A 19,757-nucleotide genomic window follows, 5' to 3' on the forward strand; every position below is an offset into this window, starting at 1 on the left:
AAGGAATAGAAAACAGTCTAGAAGAATTGAGTATTTTCTGCAATGTCTGGTTGGAAGCTGGAAATTCAGAGACTAACCTAAGAAAGGCTTCCAGGAGAGAAAGACTGGCAGCTCATAACCTCCCTAAGCTTCATGCAGCCAAGGAAACATGCTCTAAAGAGGTCCTGTGAGTTATGTGAACTCTGTACAACAGTCTCTGTGTAATTCACTGTCAAGTATCACAGGGATCCGGAAATTTCAGTGTCCACCTTCTAGACTAACACCCATTTTTGTTACAGGATCACCTTTCGACCAATATACCACAACACTAAGAACAAGATCATGGATGTCTTTTATAGTTCAGGGGCTATAGAGATGGCTCAGGGGATAAAAAGTACTGGTTTGGTTCTCAGTATGTACATGGTAGTCACACGATCTATAACTCCAGTTCCAGGGGATTCAAGACCCTCTTTGGCCTCTTGAGGCACCAGGCATTCACATGGTACACAAGCACACATAATCACAATGCAAACATTCATACACATAAAAATTTTAAAAATGAGATTTATACTTAGGAGAGAATTAAAACAACAATAACAATCCATAAGTAAAGCTAGTTTATTGTACCGACAGCCCAGCATAAATGTACATAAACCCAATCTCTGAGGTGTTTGGAAGACCTGTTGGCTGAGTCAGAACATCATGCCTTCCAGTCCATCCTCCATGAACTTCTTATAAAGTGCCATAAACTTGGCCACAAATGCTTCCAAATGGTAAATGGCTTTGCTGCCCAGCTGTAGTCGATGCTCATAATAGGCTGCCATCTGTGCCACTTCCCCTTTCAGCTGCCCATCACAGTTATGTAAGAGTTCTGAAAGTAGGCCCTACAGGAAGTGAGGGTGACATAAAGCGCAATCATGAGGAAAATAGCCAAACATGCTTATGCCTCTCATTCACAAAATGTAAAGCTTTAATATAGTTTTTATATGTATATGCAGGTGAATATATACAAGCATATGTATATATGTATAAGAGAAAGATGTTACTTCATTTGTGTGAATCAAAGCCAAAAAACCTAAAACCAACATGTGTAACAAAACCTGGTACTTATTCAAGGTCTTCCATTGTCAAACACAGAAAGCCCCTTGCCACAGCATGAGGTTTTGGCTTTACTGATAATGCAAAATAAAGTACATGCAGCAGAAACTGTATATTAATACAAGTGACAGTATGCAGACTGAGCAGGTTGTTCATATGTATTTAAGAATATATATACATATATAAATTATAAATGCACACATACTCTTTTTCCATACTAGAAATATGTACTATAATATTCTCTTGAGACCCTGGTGCCAAGCAGGGAGCAATGCCAGTACCACATAATCCTGATGACAACAGTCAATACCCTACAGCATATCATCACTAACCTGTGCTGCTGATGGGCAAGTAAGTGGTGCTAAGAGACCAAGTCTCACTGTTGCCCAGGTTGATGTGCTCAAAATATCCTTATCCTTCATCCCAGTGGCTGGAGCTAGAGGTGTGGCCACAGTATCTGGCTATGCCATTCTGAGACATAACATGTTCAACTTATAACGTGTTTACCAGGAAGAAACCTAACATAACTTGAGAGCAGCTATACGCAGTTGCATAGGAGTGCAAGGATCTAAGCACAAAGGTAGTTACTGCCACATTCATTATAAAAATAATAATAATCTATAGACAATCCAAATTTTCACCAATAAAGCTCATCTTCAAGAAATTGACATGGTCATACAATGAGGTATCATTTATCCTATACTGTTGAATGAAAACTCAATAGAATGAACAGACTATACACTAGTAACACCCATGCACGCACGCACACACAGCACTTGTTACTAGGTGAAAAGAACAGAAATCTATTCACAGCATTAACTCCTGTATGTAAGAGAGCACATTTTTCTCTGCCTTTTCAGTATCATTTAATTTTGTTCACATTACTGTGCAATTTTGACAGAAACAAACAAAATCCCACAAATGCCCCAATATCCAAAATCAGTTAACTTAGCCAAGTGGCCAGTAGGCCAATCCTATAAGGCCTAGACTGTACCTGTCTTCAGTCTCATTCCTCCACGTGTCAGCTGAGGAGGGCCTTTCCCTGAGCAGCTGTCCATGCTGTGCATAGCTCACTTCCATTATTATTATCCTCCTTTCCTTCCTCTAAAGACTCACAACACTCTGAAATCTTCTTCACTTGTCCCCCTTATCACTCTCTATCACATACTGTCACACTGGGGTCCTCCCTTCCTTCTTCAGTGCTCCCCTAATACACAGGATCACTGAAATGCTAGCAATAATGATATATCTCAGCATTTCAAAAGTTTTGTGATCATGCAGCCAGTGTCCAGCTTACAGTTATAAAAGTTCAGGACGTAAAACAGGGCTACTTACCTTCATTATTATCTCAGGAGGAATACAATGAGTTAGAAGCTCATAGAGCCTCCCACGGACTTCAAGGAGCCTATATAAAACAAAGAAATTGCTACTTTGTGATAAAAAGTAAGAAGCAATTTTAACACACCAGCCAGTACAGGTCCATTTTCTTACTTGCTATATCACCTTGATGGCTTGTGCTGTATGAAGGAGAGACAGCCCAAGCCCCACCTACTTTAGTTTGTCTTTTCAGACAGTCTCATTCTGTGGCCCAAGTGGCCTGGACCTCACTGTGTAGCTCATGCTGGCTTTGAATCAGGAGCAATCTTCCACCCTCAGCCTCCTAGGATACACCACCATGGTCATGGACCAACTCATTTTTTAAAAAGGTTTTTTTTTTCATACCTTTTTAACAATAGGTATTTATAATAAGGGCTATTATATCACTCACAAGACTACTAGAGAGAAATCAAGATTCCAGGGCCTGACAAGTTTGGTGAATAATCTGTGTCTTGTACAAACCTGAGGACCTGAGTTTGATCCCTTAGAACCCATGGTGGAGGGAGACAATGGACTCCCGGAAGTCATTCTCTGACCTCCAGATACTGACACAGTCATGGCTGTATACACACATATTCAGAGAGAGAGATAATAACTTTAAGAAGAAAAACGACCTTGAAATGTAAAGCTCATTCACATCAGGACCTGAAAACACTCACTTTACTGATACACCAAGCGCTATGTTAATGCATCTTCTCTACACACAACTGAATTGTACGCCTTAAGTATCCAGAGTGGCTGTGAAGACTAGACAGCCACCATCAATCACCCAAGTGATGAGGGGATATGAGCAAAAAGTATATAAACAACACAGCAGGGACACAAGCTGCCTAGTATAGAAGGGACAGGCCAGAGCTCCCAGGGAAGCACAGCCAAGCTAAGCCAACAAGGGGGCCAAACCTGTGAACCCTTAACTCAAACCTTCCTGACGACACTTTCAGGAGTGGGTGAAGGAAATGCGCACATTGCATGTCAGAACAAGAATAAACAACAATATTCCCCCAAGGTTCTGACCAAAAGTGAAAACAACTACCCACAGTTCTCAGTAAGCTACTGCCGATTCCACTCCATGTCAATCAAGATAGGGATTTAAAAGTTTTCTTAAAAGTAGACATTCAAGCTCCTTTCCATCCCACAGGCAGAGTATAGTACAGGAGTACCCAGGATGCCTCACTGCCCGGCTTCAATGCACAGGAGTACCCAGGATGCCTCACTGCCCGGCTCCACTGCACAGGAGTACCCAGGATGCCTCACTGCCCGGCTCCACTGCACAGGAGTACCCAGGATGCCTCACTTCCCGGCTCCATTGCACAGGAGTACCCAGGATACCTCACTGCCCAGCTTCAATGCACAGGAGTACCCAGGATGCCTCACTGCCCAGCTCCACTGTACAGGAGTACCCAGGATGCCTCACTGCCTCACTGCCCGGCTCCACTGCACAGGAGTACCCAGGATGCCTCACTGCCCGGCTTCAATGCACAGGAGTACCCAGGATGCCTCACTGCCCGGCTCCACTGCACAGGAGTACCCAGGATGCCTCACTGCCCGGCTCCACTGCACAGGAGTACCCAGGATGCCTCACTTCCCGGCTCCATTGCACAGGAGTACCCAGGATACCTCACTGCCCAGCTTCAATGCACAGGAGTACCCAGGATGCCTCACTGCCCAGCTCCACTGTACAGGAATACCCAGGATGCCTCACTGCCTCACTGCCCGGCTCCACTGCACAGGAGTACCCAGGATGCCTCACTGCCCGGCTCCACTGCACAGGAGTACCCAGGATGCCTCACTGCCCGGCTGCACTGCACAGGAGTACCCAGGATGCCTCACTGCCTGGCTCCACTGCACAGGAGTACCCAGGATACCTCACTGCCCAGCTTCAATGCACAGGAGTACCCAGGATGCCTCACTGCCCAGCTCCACTGTACAGGAGTACCCAGGATGCCTCACTGCCCGGCTCCACTGCACAGGAGTACCCAGGATGCCTCACTGCCCGGCTCCACTGCACAGGGTACCCAGGATGCCTCACTGCCCAGCTCCACTGCACAGGAGTACCCAGGATATCTCACTACCCAGCTCCACTGAGTGATGCTGGTAAGAGGCCTGTAAAACCCTAACTCATCAGACACAACCAACAAGAGAAGTGCTCGCTGCTCTCACCAAGACTTTCATCTCAAGCAGGACAGTCAGGTTCTCTCTGGTGCCGGCACTCAGGTCCATTCTGCACTTAAAATGATCAACTACCCCTAAGGCCCAAGGATGAGGCTGTGCTCCCACCAGCCTGAAGAAATGCTATACTGAGGTAACAAGGGAACTTCAAACCTGACCAAGTTGTTCAGATAAAGAGACTGTCTTAGTCAAGCTGCCATAAGGCAAACTAGCAATGGAGGCATGCTCAGTACTGTACACTGTGAGCAACAGACCCACAGGCGGACCCAGCAAGAACAACTTTAGAATTCATGACAAAATGAAGTTTTCTAAGTGCTTTACTTCTCTTCCCAGACTCTATCCTTGGACATGGCGTGTTTCCTAGTTCCAGAGCTGTATCACACAAACTCTTTGTTCTCTGTAACAAAGCACAAGTACCCTTGCAGAACAGCAAATAAAAAGGCTGGGAACCTAAGGTGAAGGCACCTGCCTAGGATGTTTGGTTAAATTAGGATGAGAGCTGGAAGCACAGTGTCTTTCTAGCACATTCTGCGTCAATTTCAAAGCAAGTACAGCAATTACGATTGTTCATTCAATCTAACCACACTAGGGAATCCATGCTGTGGACTAAAACTAAGCTACTGAACATTCTGGAACAAAAAAGAAAACAGTCCAAAATTTATTAAGTATGGTTCAATTTTATATGTTGACAGATCACGGAAAACCACACTAAGTACTTTGGCTACTATATTTTAGATCTTAAGTGCTGGGTTTTTTTCCTTTCAAATAAGGCTCAAGATTAGCTTATACTTGTAAATGTCATGGTATCTCTGCCTCCCTCACACTGTTTTACCTTTGTGGCGTCTGCTGACTGACAATAGCATTGGCAGTCTCCTTCAGATACACCTCCCAGTCTGTCTCGGGGATTTTTTGGTCTTCAGTAAAAGGGTATCTGTGAAACAAAAAGAAATCAATGAACAAGACACTCCCATGTCCCAGAACACTCCCTGTGGTAACAGCCCCACTCACTGCTGCACTCTGCAAGCTTCACACATAAGTAAGGCTTTTCTGAGGTTTCTGCAGAACTTCTCGGCCAGTCTATGAGCCAATTTCGAGGGAAGGGCCAGATCTTCCTTCTTGCAGACAGTAGATAATACACTGCAAATCTGTGAGACACATTAATGGAGGAAAATCACAATGAGGATGTTTAACTCCTGCTAACACTGATATGTAGCCCTGTCAGTGCTGCTCTGCCTCCCACAGGGCACCATATGTTGCTGCTGTGTGCGATCTCTCAGTATCTACTATGAGCAGGAAAGTGACACATGGAGCTGACGCACACAATCTTCCACTCTCTATTGTCAGTGGGAAAGCTGTCTACTGTGAGAAACAGGTGCATGTGACTAACAGCTGTTAAAATGAAAAGGGAAATAGTGTACTGACTCCCCCAGAGGGACCAGGATTCTCATGTCATCTCCTTCCTTGATGCTCACATTTCCCCCTATAACTAAGTAAATCAGCTTGAGGTAGAAGATACTAAATACTTCCGGAGACGTCACATAGCTTGGTGATTGCTCATCTGTTAAGAGTAAAAGACTAGTGAAAGAGAGCATGTTCTGTATTTGCATTCACCATTAAACACATCACTATCACTCCGCACCTACTAATGGCTGGCCTACGGCTCTACCTGTAGCTGCCCTTCAATGACCAATAAGTGTCACTGTATTTCAGAAAGCAAAACTGGAGCAAGTATTTCTGAAAAGCTTAACCTGACTTACATCTTCGATACTGGGAGCAGGCACACGAACTGCCAGGCACTTACTGCGGATCGGGGGTATCATCTTGGACGTAGAATTACAGCACAAGATCAGCCTGCAGGTGGACATGTACTTCTCCATGGTTCTGCGCAAGGCATGCTGAGCATCCTTTGTGAGTTTATCCACTTCTGTCAGTAATACCACTGAGTAAAAAAGAAAGAAACCAGCTTCACATTAAGGCTTGAGAGACAAGGCCTTAATCCTAAATAGATGACTGACAGTCCACTTTTACCTTTGAAAGGGACAAATTAGATTTAGAAGAGTATTTTTTAATTTTTTATAATAAAAAAGACTAAGAAACATTGGTCACAGTGAAGTTAAATTAGGAATGTCACTACAGGGTCACAGTGAAGTTAAATTAGGAATGTCACTACAGCCATTACCACTGGTAACAAAGTTGCAAGACCCGAATGTGCTGCACTGCACTGTAAATTCTAAAAAATTCACTAAGACTTTGCAAATCTCCATTACAAGAGTCATAGCCATTGGGTGTAGCCAACAGGAGGATTTGGATGCATCCTAGGACCGGTCAGTCTTAAGTGGCTCAGAAACAATGCATAGGCAGCGGATAAATCTAACTTGCAAAAACAAGCTGCTTCCAAAGGATAGCAGCGGCAACAGGTTCCACTTAAACGAGCTCACAGTCACAGCCGCCTCAGCATTTAAGTCATACTACAGCCACATTGAAGCTGATAGGAACAAACAGTGACAACAAAGCGGCATCGTGCTCAAATGGGAGAGAAAGAAGGGATCCACAACACTTGCCCTAGCTATTAGGATGTGACGCCCCAAAGTACCCACAGGACACACTGGGGATCACAGCCAATAGCAAAGCAGAAGTTGTAAGCGGGAGGAGCAGGTTGCACAGGGCCCAACCTGCGGATGGGAACACAGGACCCGACACAGTAAAGCCTGGGCAAGTGGTTGGTTCTGAAAATGCTACAATGACGCTCCACACAGAGCCCGGCAATGGAAGTGGCTGAACAGAGCAACAATGAGACAAGAACAAGGATGCAGAGTGGCAGGAAAAACAAAGAGGTAGAGACCGCAGCACAGGGTTATGTGCTTCACTGCTTCCTGAAAATAAAATATGGGGCCCACCTGAGACCCAATCCCTCTCTGGCCTCCTACTTTCAAACACTACAAGAAAGCCTTTTTTTAAAAATTTAAATTCACATTTATTTTTTTAAAAAAATGGTCAAAAGAAAAGAACCAATTGAATTCAAAGTTCCAAGAAAACCATTATTTTCATATAGCCATAAACTTAATGGAAAACTTTGGAAGTACAAGTACCTGAGTTCAGGCCCAGTGCCCACGTACAGAGCTGGGGAAGCAGGGACAGGGGTATCCCAGGAACTCACAGCCCTGTCAGCAGAGCCAAAATCAGTGAGCTCTAGACTCAGCGAGACCTCACCTCAAACATAAGGTGAAGAATGAGCTAGGAAGACAGGAAGTGTCAACTGCCGCCATGCACGTGCACTTGCACACATGTGCATTGTACATCATCACATCACGGCCCCACACACCACAAACATGTATACACAAAAGAAATGGGCTAAGAATAACTATAAATAATTCAAATAATAAATACATAACAGAAGAAAATATAAAAACAAAAATGCTATTTTCTCCAAAATGACAAAGGTAAAAAATAATAACATGGAGAGTAGATAAAGGTTTTGGAGAAATACAAATGTATACTGTCCCCCAGAAGAAGAATTTGACATCAAATGCTGCCATTTTGTCATCAGAAATTCTTATGTGTAAGAATATCATGTATATAAAAAATACTGGCAGGCAAAAGTCACTGTCAATAGTGGCTGTCTAGGAAATGCAATTGCAGCTAGTTTTATTTTCTTTGTTCACAATTGACAACAGGAAACTTTGGTCATAGAGTGTTATTTTGAAATGGCATTGCTTTTTATTTTAAATGAGGTGGGCTCCCATTACCTTGCTCTGAAATGTCAATCAGGCACCACAGACAGAAGACTGAATACCATAAGACTAAACACCATAAGCAGAAACCAGGGCTCATATTCATTTTTCTTTTCTTTTGAGACAGATCTCTCTATGCAGCCCTGGCTATCCTGCAGCTAGGTCACTCTGTAAACGAGGCTGGCCTTGAACTCCTTTGCCTCCCTAGTGCTGTAATTAAGGACATACACATGGATGCCCAGCATGTATTCATTTCTAGCTCCAATAAGAAAAGAGCCCTGTCACTCCACAGCCTCACAGAAAGTCTCCTCACCACCTACCTTTGAAGTCTCTTTGTGAGCTTGTTTCAAGCTGTTGTGACTGTGCCACTGTCTTCAGCATCTCCTGAATAACCACCCGGTCACTGTTCCCTGCATCACTACACAACAGCAGAATGTTGGTTATATGGATGCAAATACTCACCAAGTAAAATATACCCTCATTCTTAATCTGTTATTACATGAGAAATGTGAGAAGTTTGCCTTCTTTTGCTTTGTTTTGGGAGACATGTTGACATCAGCCTCCAGAGTTTACCATCATACTTGGCTACAATTGAAGGCCTTGTGGTGACATCTTTTTTGCTGTTGTTGAAACTAGTAATATCTAATTATACTCATAAACCTTTAAAATTGAGATGTTTTAGGCTCATTAACAAGTTTAAAATGTATTACTACTAAAAATATTCTGTGTGCTCTCACAGTAGTTTATTATTACTTGAACAACAAAACTAACAGTTTAACAAATATCTTGATACACTACTCAGTACAGAAAGTGAAGACCTAATTACATCCTACTTGTCAATTACTTTGTTACCTACACAGCCCTTAAGGTTTCCTCCGCTTGCCACAGCTGGATCATAACAGCTGGATGCTGGCAACCATTTTCCCAGCCAAGAAGTTAGAATAATTCCCAAGTTGCCTATAGAGCAAACATGTTTAGTTTTATAATTTGATCTAGTCGCAATCTTTCCCTTGATGAACCCTCTCAGGGTTACTCTGAGGTTCATATACAGTACACAAGGGTCCTGCCGCCAAATCCACATAAGCAAGATCTTTCAACTCCTCCTTCCGCGCTCTCCACTACACCCCTTCCTTTACACAAGCACTCACCTCAGCAACATGGTCCATGGTGGCCCCTGCCCTAAGGGCCTCTGATCTGTACTCCTCCAAGAATGCCTAGGCCACACAAAACCCTGACCATTTTCCCAGCTCTGATCTGCAACGTTCGTCCCCGGTGTGCACCCGTCCCCAGCAGGACATCCCAGCAATGCTTGGTGGCCATCACACCACTCTAACTGGGACACTGAAACACAAACTAGTGCAGCCTGCAGCCATGCTCATTCCAAACAGGATCAACTTTTTAGACAGCTTTGCGCATGCTCATCAGCACCGAATAAATCAAGATCACTAACAGAATTCATGCAAGAATTATGGGAAAAGAGTAAGCTCTATTGATGGCATAGACTTGAATGCACTAAGAGCACAGTAGACCAAGCACCAGGCTGTGTCAAGCAAGCTGCTTTACTTTAATCTGCTTATATCCTGTGCTTCTACATGAACAATATTATTAAAAAATAAAACTATAATCTGGAGGACAGAGACTGCAAAACTCCTTTTCTGCTAACATTGTTAATTTCTAGCTACTTTTATAAAAAATATTTAGTAGGAATTTACCTGGGATTAACTTCAAGGTGGTAGTTACTGGCAATGGTGCTGATTTCAATTTTTTTTTAGATGGAGTCTGTGAATGAAACAAGAATCTCCTCAACATTTACTGATCGGCTGTCTTCCCTTTTTTATGTATCAGCAAATCACCACTGTCAACTATCTGCAGTCTTCCATATTAACAGAGAAATAAAGAAAAAATACAGTAATAGGATCAGTGTTTCATGGAAAAAAATATAAAAAGAGGGAATTTCACACATACCTATTTTGCTTTTCCTACTATGTCTTTGCAATCCTTTTCGGAAAACTGCTGGAGGCCATGACTGTATATCAACTCATAACATGCACAGTCTACAGCTAATTACCCATATGGATTTTCACTCTGTTGACACTCTGTATATCTATGTCCCCTGACTACAGCCCCATCAGCTGAAAGAATCTAACATGTCTGGCTATTCAGTTTCACTGACTGGATTCTGATCTTGCTGTTTTCTAATACAGAACAGACTCACACTGCTGGGCCACTCCAAAGCTCCAGTTACTCGTCACTGGCCACTCACACTGCACTGTGATTACTTGTTGGTTTTGACCAAGTTATCTTCCTGCTGTTTAATAGAATACTTTATGCCAATCACTCTCTGCCAATTCGGCTTATCCCCTGTCTTACAGACGTAAAGTCACATGCACTAAACAGCCACATCTTTTCTGTAGTTTCCATGTTCTCCATGGCTTCCCTGCCCATGGGGAGCTCACAGAGTCTAAGACATGTCATTCTAAGACAGTATTTCATCATAAGTCTTTATATCATAGCTGTATGACACAGCATTCATCTTTACTTTCCTCCAGTAGATGACCAGCTATGCTGCCTCATTCTTTCCACTAATTTGAAATACACCCTGCATGTTTGTGGACTATTTGCTTTCACAGGTCAAATTATTACCTTACTGTTTTACAGTCAAACTCTGATTTGCCATCTTGTAAAAGAAGTCCCATGTCAGTTTGAATGTGCCATGTCCCTACAGACTTAAGTGCTCAGACGGTGCTGTGTTTGGGATGTTCTGGAAATGTAAGGGAGTAGGGCCTGCCTACAAGAGGTAGACTGTGGTACTGGAGTGGATCGTTGGGCATAAATGTGCCTAGTTCCTTCCTGCCTCTAGCTCTGCTACCCCTCCACTGACAGAGGAAGTTCCTCCTTCATACACTTACACCCCACCCCTATAACTTTTCTGCTGCACGATGGACTTAAAGACACAGTCCACTGACCACAGACTAAACCTTCTGAAATTACTTCAAACTCAGGACTCAAGTTGGTGAAGTGTATTTTATCAGAAAACTTGCTATTTCTATTTCTCAAAATCAATATATCTCAATAGTCTGTCTGTCTGTCTCTCTCCCTCCCTCCCTCCTCTCTCTCCCTTCAAATAAATCCACCCTCCCTTAAGCTAGTTTGTGGTACACAATCTGATTCCACAGATGAGATAAGGGAACAAATACAATTTAAGTATCTTATTTACAACTTTAACTCATTTCAGAAATGTATTCTCCATAGGGAATTTAGGATGGCATCATACAGTTTTTAAACATTGGGAATTTAACTGAAATTTATATTGTAATATGAGGGAAAATAACTTTTAAATAATAAGTCTCCCAAATGAGAAGATACTTCGTGTTTCTATTTGCTCATTTCTTTTGTCTTGTAAGACAAGGTTTCTCTGAGATAACTCAACATTACCCTCTTGAAGATTCTATTAAGAGCATTCCATTCACACTAAGCACTTTTCCTTTTTCAATACACAATACCATAAGACACTCTATTAGAGGCCGGGAGGACTTTAAAAAGGTGTGGCATATTCTCTTAGTAACTTCAAAACAAATACAACTTACCAAAGTAAAAGATAAACAAGTATAATCAAGGCAAGTTACAAACTACTATTTGTAATGAACTGCCAATTTTGCTGAGCTGAGGAGCACTTAAGAGAAGGGCATGTCAGGGACGGCGGGTGTGTGTGTGTGTGTGTGTGTGTGTGTGTGTGTGTGTGTGTGTGTATGTGTGTGTGTGTGTGTCTGAGTAGAATGCACCTGCTATGCATGCATGATGACTTGAGTTCAAATCCCCAGACGCTACATAAAAGCTATAAGCGCTAGTGAAAATCCCAGGGTACCTTCACAGGGAGGTGGGAGGCAGAGACAGGAGATTCTGGGTCAGCCACCCTGCTGCAGGAGATGGCAAAGAAACTGTCTTAAACAAAATGGAAAAGAGAGAATTCACAGCCGTTATCCTACTCATCACATACACACATGGTATGCGAGTGTTCATGAGCTCTCGAGTGTGCATACCCCCACACACTCACGCATACACACACACACACACACACACACACACACACACACACACACACATTCTTAAGTCACACACTAGGCAGCCTTGGTGGGGGTGAGGTATGTACATGACCAGGACTGAAAATCCCTGCCAGAAACATCTGCCAAGCCTCGACATGAGATGCTTACTGTGATACTTTGATGCTCAATTCTCAATTTTTCCACCCCAACACCATACAGTTCTCGTAGAATACACATAATTCTCATCTTTTTTCCAGCACCTGATGGTCCATAGACTAAGAGGTGAGGAAAGTCTCCACACTGCACCTAAGAAAAAAAAGAACAACTCATTTTACCCTAGTCAAACTGAGGTGACACAGGGTTAAACAAATTACTTTTAAAGTACCAAAGCATTTTGTTTACCATCCAACTCCAATAGAAAATTTGCCAAACTCTGGAATGTTTACTATTTTCTGGGCATTAATTTAACCCAACTTACATGCACAACACAGAGCATGCAAGGCCCAACACTATATGCTTAAACATAGGAACTCCCTATCAATCTCTGTAACTGCAATAGATGCTCCTCCTACCCGGGTCCCCCAAAATGGTCCTCTTCCTAAGAAGCAGGTGCACCAATTTCCTTGCAAGGCCACTTGGGAAGCACAAGAGAACTTCACCTAAGGCCAGGAATGCAAAGCTATGGAAACGGCAGCAGTAAGAGAGTGCTATCAAACTAAAGAGCAATATAGGCACGGGGGCTTGATCTGTTAAGAAGACAGTGTTTAAAAGCAGGCTTACTAACAGGTAGGAATAGTATTTTAAAGCCTGCTCTAAAAATATAGCCCCAACTCTGTACGAGTAGCCACAGAAATCCAGTAAAAGATGCATCCATCCTGCCGCTAGGAAAATTAACGTTACTGTAAGAAAAACTGGTATGCATATAAACGAAGTATAATGCTCTACTTTAAATTATTTGCATGGATTAAAAACAAAAACATATCCTCCACTTCACTCTCGATTCTTAAAAAAAAAAAAAACTCATATATTGAGAGGATAGAGGCATTTGTTCAAATTTCTCCTCTTTGGAAAGCACTTCACTATGATTATGAAGAGTTTAGTTACTAGCAACAGAGTCCCAGAGCACAGTCCCTCCATCACGGCCCCCGGCTGTAACACACTCGCCCGCCCCTGCGCCGACTCCTACAGCCCACGCCAGCTCAGTGGGCGCCATTATAACGCCCTCTCTCAGGTAGCCACGCCAGGCTTACGGGGACCCCGCAACACACACTCTGCACTCTGGGGACTCCCTCACCAGCACTGGGGGGCCCCCGTCTCACTCCCTTCCCCTTTGCTTTGCGGGAAGCTGCTGAGCGTGGCGGCCGCCTCCCTCCCGCTCTGCTCACCAGGTTGCGCAGCTGTGCCGCCTGCTCCTTGTGACAGTCCAGCCGGGTGAGGGAGCTCGGCCGGTATTTATCCACCCAGAGGCTCATGGCCGCTTCCGAGTCCCAACGGTGAGACCGCCTTAGCCAGCGACCAGTTTTCCCGCGGGCGCCAACCCGTAAAACGTCACGTCCGGCAGCGCTCGACTTCCGGACAGGGACTTTACGGATTCCTAATGGGACCTAAAATGGTCCCCCCTCCCCCCCCTCCGCCCGCGTAGTGCGTAGTTCCTGCTACTATGATACCAGCAGTCGCTGAGTTCTTGCTGCAGTCCTGTCTCTTTATCCTCACGCTCTATGACGTTTTAGAAAATATCAGACGGAGTTAAAGACGCAGGGCGTCCAATCTGAGTGCTTAGAAGAGGGAAGTTTCCTCTATTTCTTTCCTCCATTTATAACTTCATCCAAATTTGTGCTACAGAAATTCATCTGTATTTGCAGAGCTGGGGTTTTTTTGTTTGGTTGGTTGGTTTTTGTTTTGTTTTGGTTTGGTTTGGTTTTGGTTTTGGTTTTTCGAGACAGGGTCTCTCTATGTATTCTTGGCTGTCCTGGACTCGCTTTGTAGACCAGGAGCTCGAACTCACAGTGATCTGCCTGCCTCTGCTTCCCGAGTGCTGGGATTAAAGCCGTGCGCCACCGCGCCCGGCTGTAGAGCTGTTTTTTTTTTTTTTTAAATAAATGAATCAATGAATGAATATGTACATAAGTAAATAAATAAATGTCAATGATTATTTGTGTCAGTTCTTGGTGCCCTCAGAGGTCAGAAGATACCAGATTCCCATGCAATGAGGGTTACAGACAGGTGTGAGCTGCCATGTCAGTGCTGGGAACTGAACTCCTCTAGAGGAGCTGCGAAAACTTTTAACCACTGAGCCACTACCTCTAGACCTGTGTTCTTCTCACTGTAAATCGATTGCAGGCACTCAGTAGAATTTATAGAAAAAAAATAGTGGAGGGAAGAACAGTTTTAAACTTCATTTTATTTTACTTTTTATCTCCACTACACAAAGTTCGTAATGGATTGAAAACAAAATAAATAAAAGGAAGCAAGAAAGACTACAGAAGAGCAGTAGGGGAGAAGACACAGGATTAGCATGCTATTTTCTATAGAGAACATCTGAAAGCCTTTTGCTCAAAAGGAAACGTGTGAAACACTTGAGAAAATATTCTGCATCTCAAGGCCACACCATCACAATGCCCCTCAGCTGCACCTCTCAAAATGTGCTTTTCTAGTTGTAATGCTGGTTGCATTTGTTTAAGATATAAATGTTCGAGCATGGTCCATGGAAGATAGAAGAGGACACTGGATGCCCTAGAATAGGGATTACAGTTGGTTAAGAATTGCTAGGGAGTGGATGCAAGCTGTCTTTAATAACTGCAAAGGCTCTTAACCACTGAGCCATCTTTCCTGCCCCCCTGATTTCTTATTCAACATGTGCTTTTGTTTTGCGTCCTTACTCAGACTCCTGTCTTAAGATTAGAAATCCTTTCATAAGTGGAATTGATTTCCAGATATATTTAGTAGCCTTCTATCAATGTGCTATACAAGAATTGATTGTCTTCACCTGTGAACCATCATGTTCAGCGAGCTATTGGGTAGATAAAATATCACTGAGAGAAATCAATAACACCAGAACTATAAGATCTAGTTCCTGAGTTCAAGAAACTTCTGAAACAAATCTGGGGACATCTGCATTTACAATGGTGAGAAACTAATGTACTTTCTAAGCAGCTCCTTCCCACAGCCCTGTCCTGTATTCAGGGACACGTTTCTAGCTGCCCAAGAAAACCTTCCTCATACTCTGCCCCTTCTTTATTAAATAGAAGCAGAGAGACGGGGGGGGGGGGGGAGTAGAGGCCTGACCCTCCTGAAGATGGGCGTTGCGTTAAGAGGTCACTGCATGGCCATTTTTTCAGGTCACACATGTCCCCAACCTCCCAGACGCGTTTGCGGAGGACAGGAAAAGGATAGTAACATCCTTTATGCGTGTCAGCCTGTATGCAGTCAGGCGTGCTCCTCAGGAACCTACCGAGGTGTCTGGCATGGTTCCCTGCAGTGCTTAGCCTCGCACCCTCTCAAGTGAACAATCGACTCAAGCCTTTAGGTCTCAGCTTGTTGAAGTCGAGGCCACTTTTAGCCGCATTATCAAGGACTGCACAGTCTTCTGCCTCGGGGTCAGGTGGTTCGAGCCTGTGGTAATGAACTTCCACATGGGTGGGTCCCTGTATGGCAGAGTCTATTTGGCGTTTGACAAAGTCAGTAATCTTTCTGAAAGCCCACGGTCCAAAAGATATTAGTAACAAGAACCCTATAAGAGGTCCCAGCAACGAAGGAAGGAGGGTAGTCAGAAGAGGGGAAGCAGAAAACCAATTTTTATACCAGGATTCAGCTCTATCTCGCTCCCGCTTGCAATTTTCTAGACTTTCTCTGACCTTCCTCATGCTATCTTCTACGATCCCAGTTTTATCGGTATAGAAACAGCATTCTTCTTTGAGTGCTGCACATAATCCCCCTTGTTGTAAAAACAACAAATCTAGCCCTTTCCTATTCTGCAGTACCACTTCTGCAAGGGAGGAAAGCGAATCTTTTAAAGCTGCCATAGCAACCTGTATTTCAGCAATATCCTTATCTATGGCTGCACTAAGTTGGTGATAGTTTTGATTGGAGATCACTAAAGATGAAATGCCCGTCCTGGCTCCGACAGCCCCGAGCTCCAGTAGAACCGCGATGGTTGCGGCTGTAATGGGCTCGCGTTTGACTCTGGATGGTGTACCCGGAGGAGTCCAGAAGTTGAGAAATTCATCTGTAGAATAAACTGTTAATCGAGGAAGTAGCTGAACAAGCACACAGTAATCATATTGTTGTAGGAAAGGCTGTACCACGATAAATGGGGTTAGGCCAGTGGAACATGCCAAATATGTATCATTTGGGGCTACCAGGTAGGTGGAGCCACCACTGACCTCAAGGGTCTGATTACACAGAGGAGAAATAACGGAGGGTAAACGCATCCTGGGTCCCCTGATGCAGAGCCCCAGGCCTGAGACTTGGGCCAGGGTCATGCCTTCCCTGGCCTCTGGGTTCCAGCGAACCAGGGAGGAGTCGTTAGTAGCAGTAAGATTGTCAAGGATAGCAACACCCTCATAAAAGGGTGGGGAAGCATGACAACATAACCAACAATCATCTGCAAGGTCGGGACGAACAGCGTGCAGGGCAGACCAGGATTCATTAACCATGGTCAGGATAATATTAACAGAAGGTGAGGGGCCGGGAGGTACGGTGGGTTGAAACAGGGTGGTATGGGGTGTACCAGTGGCTGTTGGGTGGCGTGAATCAGACCACAGGTTCTGTAAGACCTGATTTGGGCCAATGGCCACCAGTTTTGAGTTGGGAATGGTCTTGAGTAGTTTAATTTTAAAAGTAAGGCCAGGATCATATCCAATTGTATATAACCTAAGTCCCCACTCTAGGCCTCGATTCTCCCATGTGGCTTTCTTTCCTTTGTCAGTGAAGGTAATCACAAGGGGGTTGCACCAATTACTACAGTCACGTGTGCCAGAGGGGTCAACTGTCTCTGGGAGATCCTTTCTTTTAACAGTTATATAATCCCAAGAAGATGAAGGTTTCCAATAGGTATCTCCCGTAGTCTCACATCCCCAAGCGGCACAGTAAAAGTCACTAGAGAAGCCGCATTTGTGACCAAGGGAGCGATCTCTGTGTCCCCCGGGACACACATAAATGGGTTTTTCTCCCAAAAAGTACCTGGGCACTTGTCCATCACATCCTGCTTGGACACCCTCAGGCCGAAGATCCAGTGGCTTATCTTGGGGCATATAATAGGAGGTGGTTCCCCAGGCCTCGCTGGCTCCCAAGGCCAGCATACATAAGTCCACTTCCAAAGTAGGCCACGGTGTTTGATGAGTGATAGAGGAAGAGGAGTTAACAATGTCCCCTGCCCCATTCATAATTACCCAGGTATAGTTGTACATCTGATATGAGGCAGCCGAGGCTGTGCGTCCGAGGCAGACCAGGAGCAGGAAGAGACTAAGTGAAGTCATATTTCTGTAACAAGGCACAATTAAAGCCTTTCCTCAGGGCGTTCTTCCCTGGGTGAATCGATCTGTTTAATTAGGCGCTCAGGCAGCCAATGTGCATTCCCTTCCTTTGAGTCATAGACACAGGCATGTCCCTTTCCCCAAATAAGGATAGGGTCAGGACCTTGCCACCGGGAGGTAAATGGATCTTTCCATAAGGCTTGAGCATAAGTCTGAGAGGTTGTAGCGTGCCATAAGCGATCCGCTGCTGATCTGTGATTTTTGTCTAGGGTAAGGAAATTTAAGACAAAAAGTGCATGGCACAGAAGGGTTTTGTTATTGCCCAATGTGGGGAAGAGTGTTCCCCCTGTACCTTGTAATTTCAGCAGCATATTTTTAAGCGTTTGGTGAGCTCGCTCGACAATTCCCTGTCCCTGTGGGTTGTAGGGAATGCCAGTAATATGTTTGATGTTTAATTGGGCACAAAATTGTTTAAAACTGGCGCTGGTATATCCAGGTCCATTGTCTGTTTTGATAGTTCTGGGCTGTCCCATGACGGAGAGGCAAATCAGTACATGGTTGATGACATTTTTAGTGGCCTCTCCTGTTTGAAGGGAGGCGTAAAGAAAGCCACCATATGTATCAATGGTAACATGGACATATTTTTGTTTTCCAAAAGAGGCAACATGGGTAACGTCCATTTGCCACAATTCACCTGGGACCAGTCCTCGAGGGTTGACCCCGAAGTGGGCTTCGGGGAGAAAAGTCAAACAACTCTTACAATTACGAACTATCTGTCTAGCCTGTTCTCTGGTAAATTTGAACCGCAACCTAAGGGTGTGGGCATTAAGATGGTGGAGCTCGTGGGCCTGTTGGGCTTGGGAAATTAGATCAGAGGGATAATCTTGAACCTGAATAGACCCGACCATCTGGGTGGCGGCATCGACTAACCGGTTTCCCTCGGCAAGAGGTCCAGGGAGTCCAGAATGAGCCCTAATATGTCCAACAAAAAAGGGTTTGGTGCGCCGATGGATAAGGCTTTGTAATGCCGCAAATAATGGGGCAGCATTAGTGGTAGGTTTTATGTGAGGCACTGTTTCTAGCAAGGGGACCGAACAGGCAATGTAGGCGCTGTCGGTATATAGGTTAAAGGAATGGTCTGGGAGGGCTGTAAATACCTGTATTATAGCATATAACTCAACTAGCTGTGCCGAAAGAAAAGGGGAAGACACACGAGTGGCTACTCCATCAATGGAATAAGCTGCTATACCATTAGAAGATCCATCCGTAAAAACTAAACTAGCCTGGGAGATAGGGGACAATTTCGTCCTTTTAGGGAAAATAATAGGCATTTTGTAAAGGAATTGAAGCAACCTATCGGGGGGATAATGGTTATCGATTTTGCCTTGAAAATCTATGCAATTAATGGCCCAGATATCAGAATTGATAAATAGCCAATTAATCTGAGCTGGGGTATAGGGGAGGATCAAAATGTCGGGGTCTTTTCCAAAGGTTTTTCTCGATTGTAAGCGGCCTTTATGAGTTGGGCCACCAGAGATGGGTAGGTGGCAAGAACCTTAGACGATTCCGAAGGGAGGTGTACCCAGTAAAGGGGGGCGCCCTGCCAAAACACCCCCATGGGCATAAAAGGGGTGGGAAGGACAATGAATTGTAAGAGTTTAGTAGGGTCAAAAAAGGAGATAGTTTGGTTGTTAATGGCAGACTCAACGCGAGCTAGGGCAGCCTGTAATTTAGGGGGTGTCAGAGGCCACTGGTCTACCCAGACAGGGGCATCACTTCTCCAAGAGATCTTATCTGCCTGGGGTGCAGGGGATACAGTGAAAAAACAATCCTTAAGTCTAATATAAGTTTAAAAACTTACATCTTTGTAAGAAAATTAGCTTATC

The 19,757-nt window shown here is 44.3% G+C and overlaps 1 pseudogene across 1 annotated transcript; it reads right to left on the minus strand.

The window, feature by feature from the left end:
• Positions 1-581: 581 nt before the first annotated feature.
• LOC311579649 (replication factor C subunit 3-like) lies at positions 582-13,993 on the minus strand (annotated as a pseudogene). Its single transcript, XR_014783683.1, has 9 exons — positions 13,783-13,993; positions 12,566-12,703; positions 10,067-10,133; positions 8,675-8,772; positions 6,381-6,562; positions 5,632-5,768; positions 5,456-5,554; positions 2,413-2,482; positions 582-863 (listed from the first exon to the last, which is right to left on the minus strand). The product of XR_014783683.1 is annotated as a replication factor C subunit 3-like (transcript).
• Positions 13,994-19,757: the final 5,764 nt, after the last annotated feature.

The sequence above is a fragment of the Acomys minous genome (genome assembly GCF_964271855.1).
Source record: "Acomys minous genome assembly, chromosome: 12".
NCBI classification, from domain to species: domain Eukaryota; kingdom Metazoa; phylum Chordata; class Mammalia; order Rodentia; family Muridae; genus Acomys; species Acomys minous.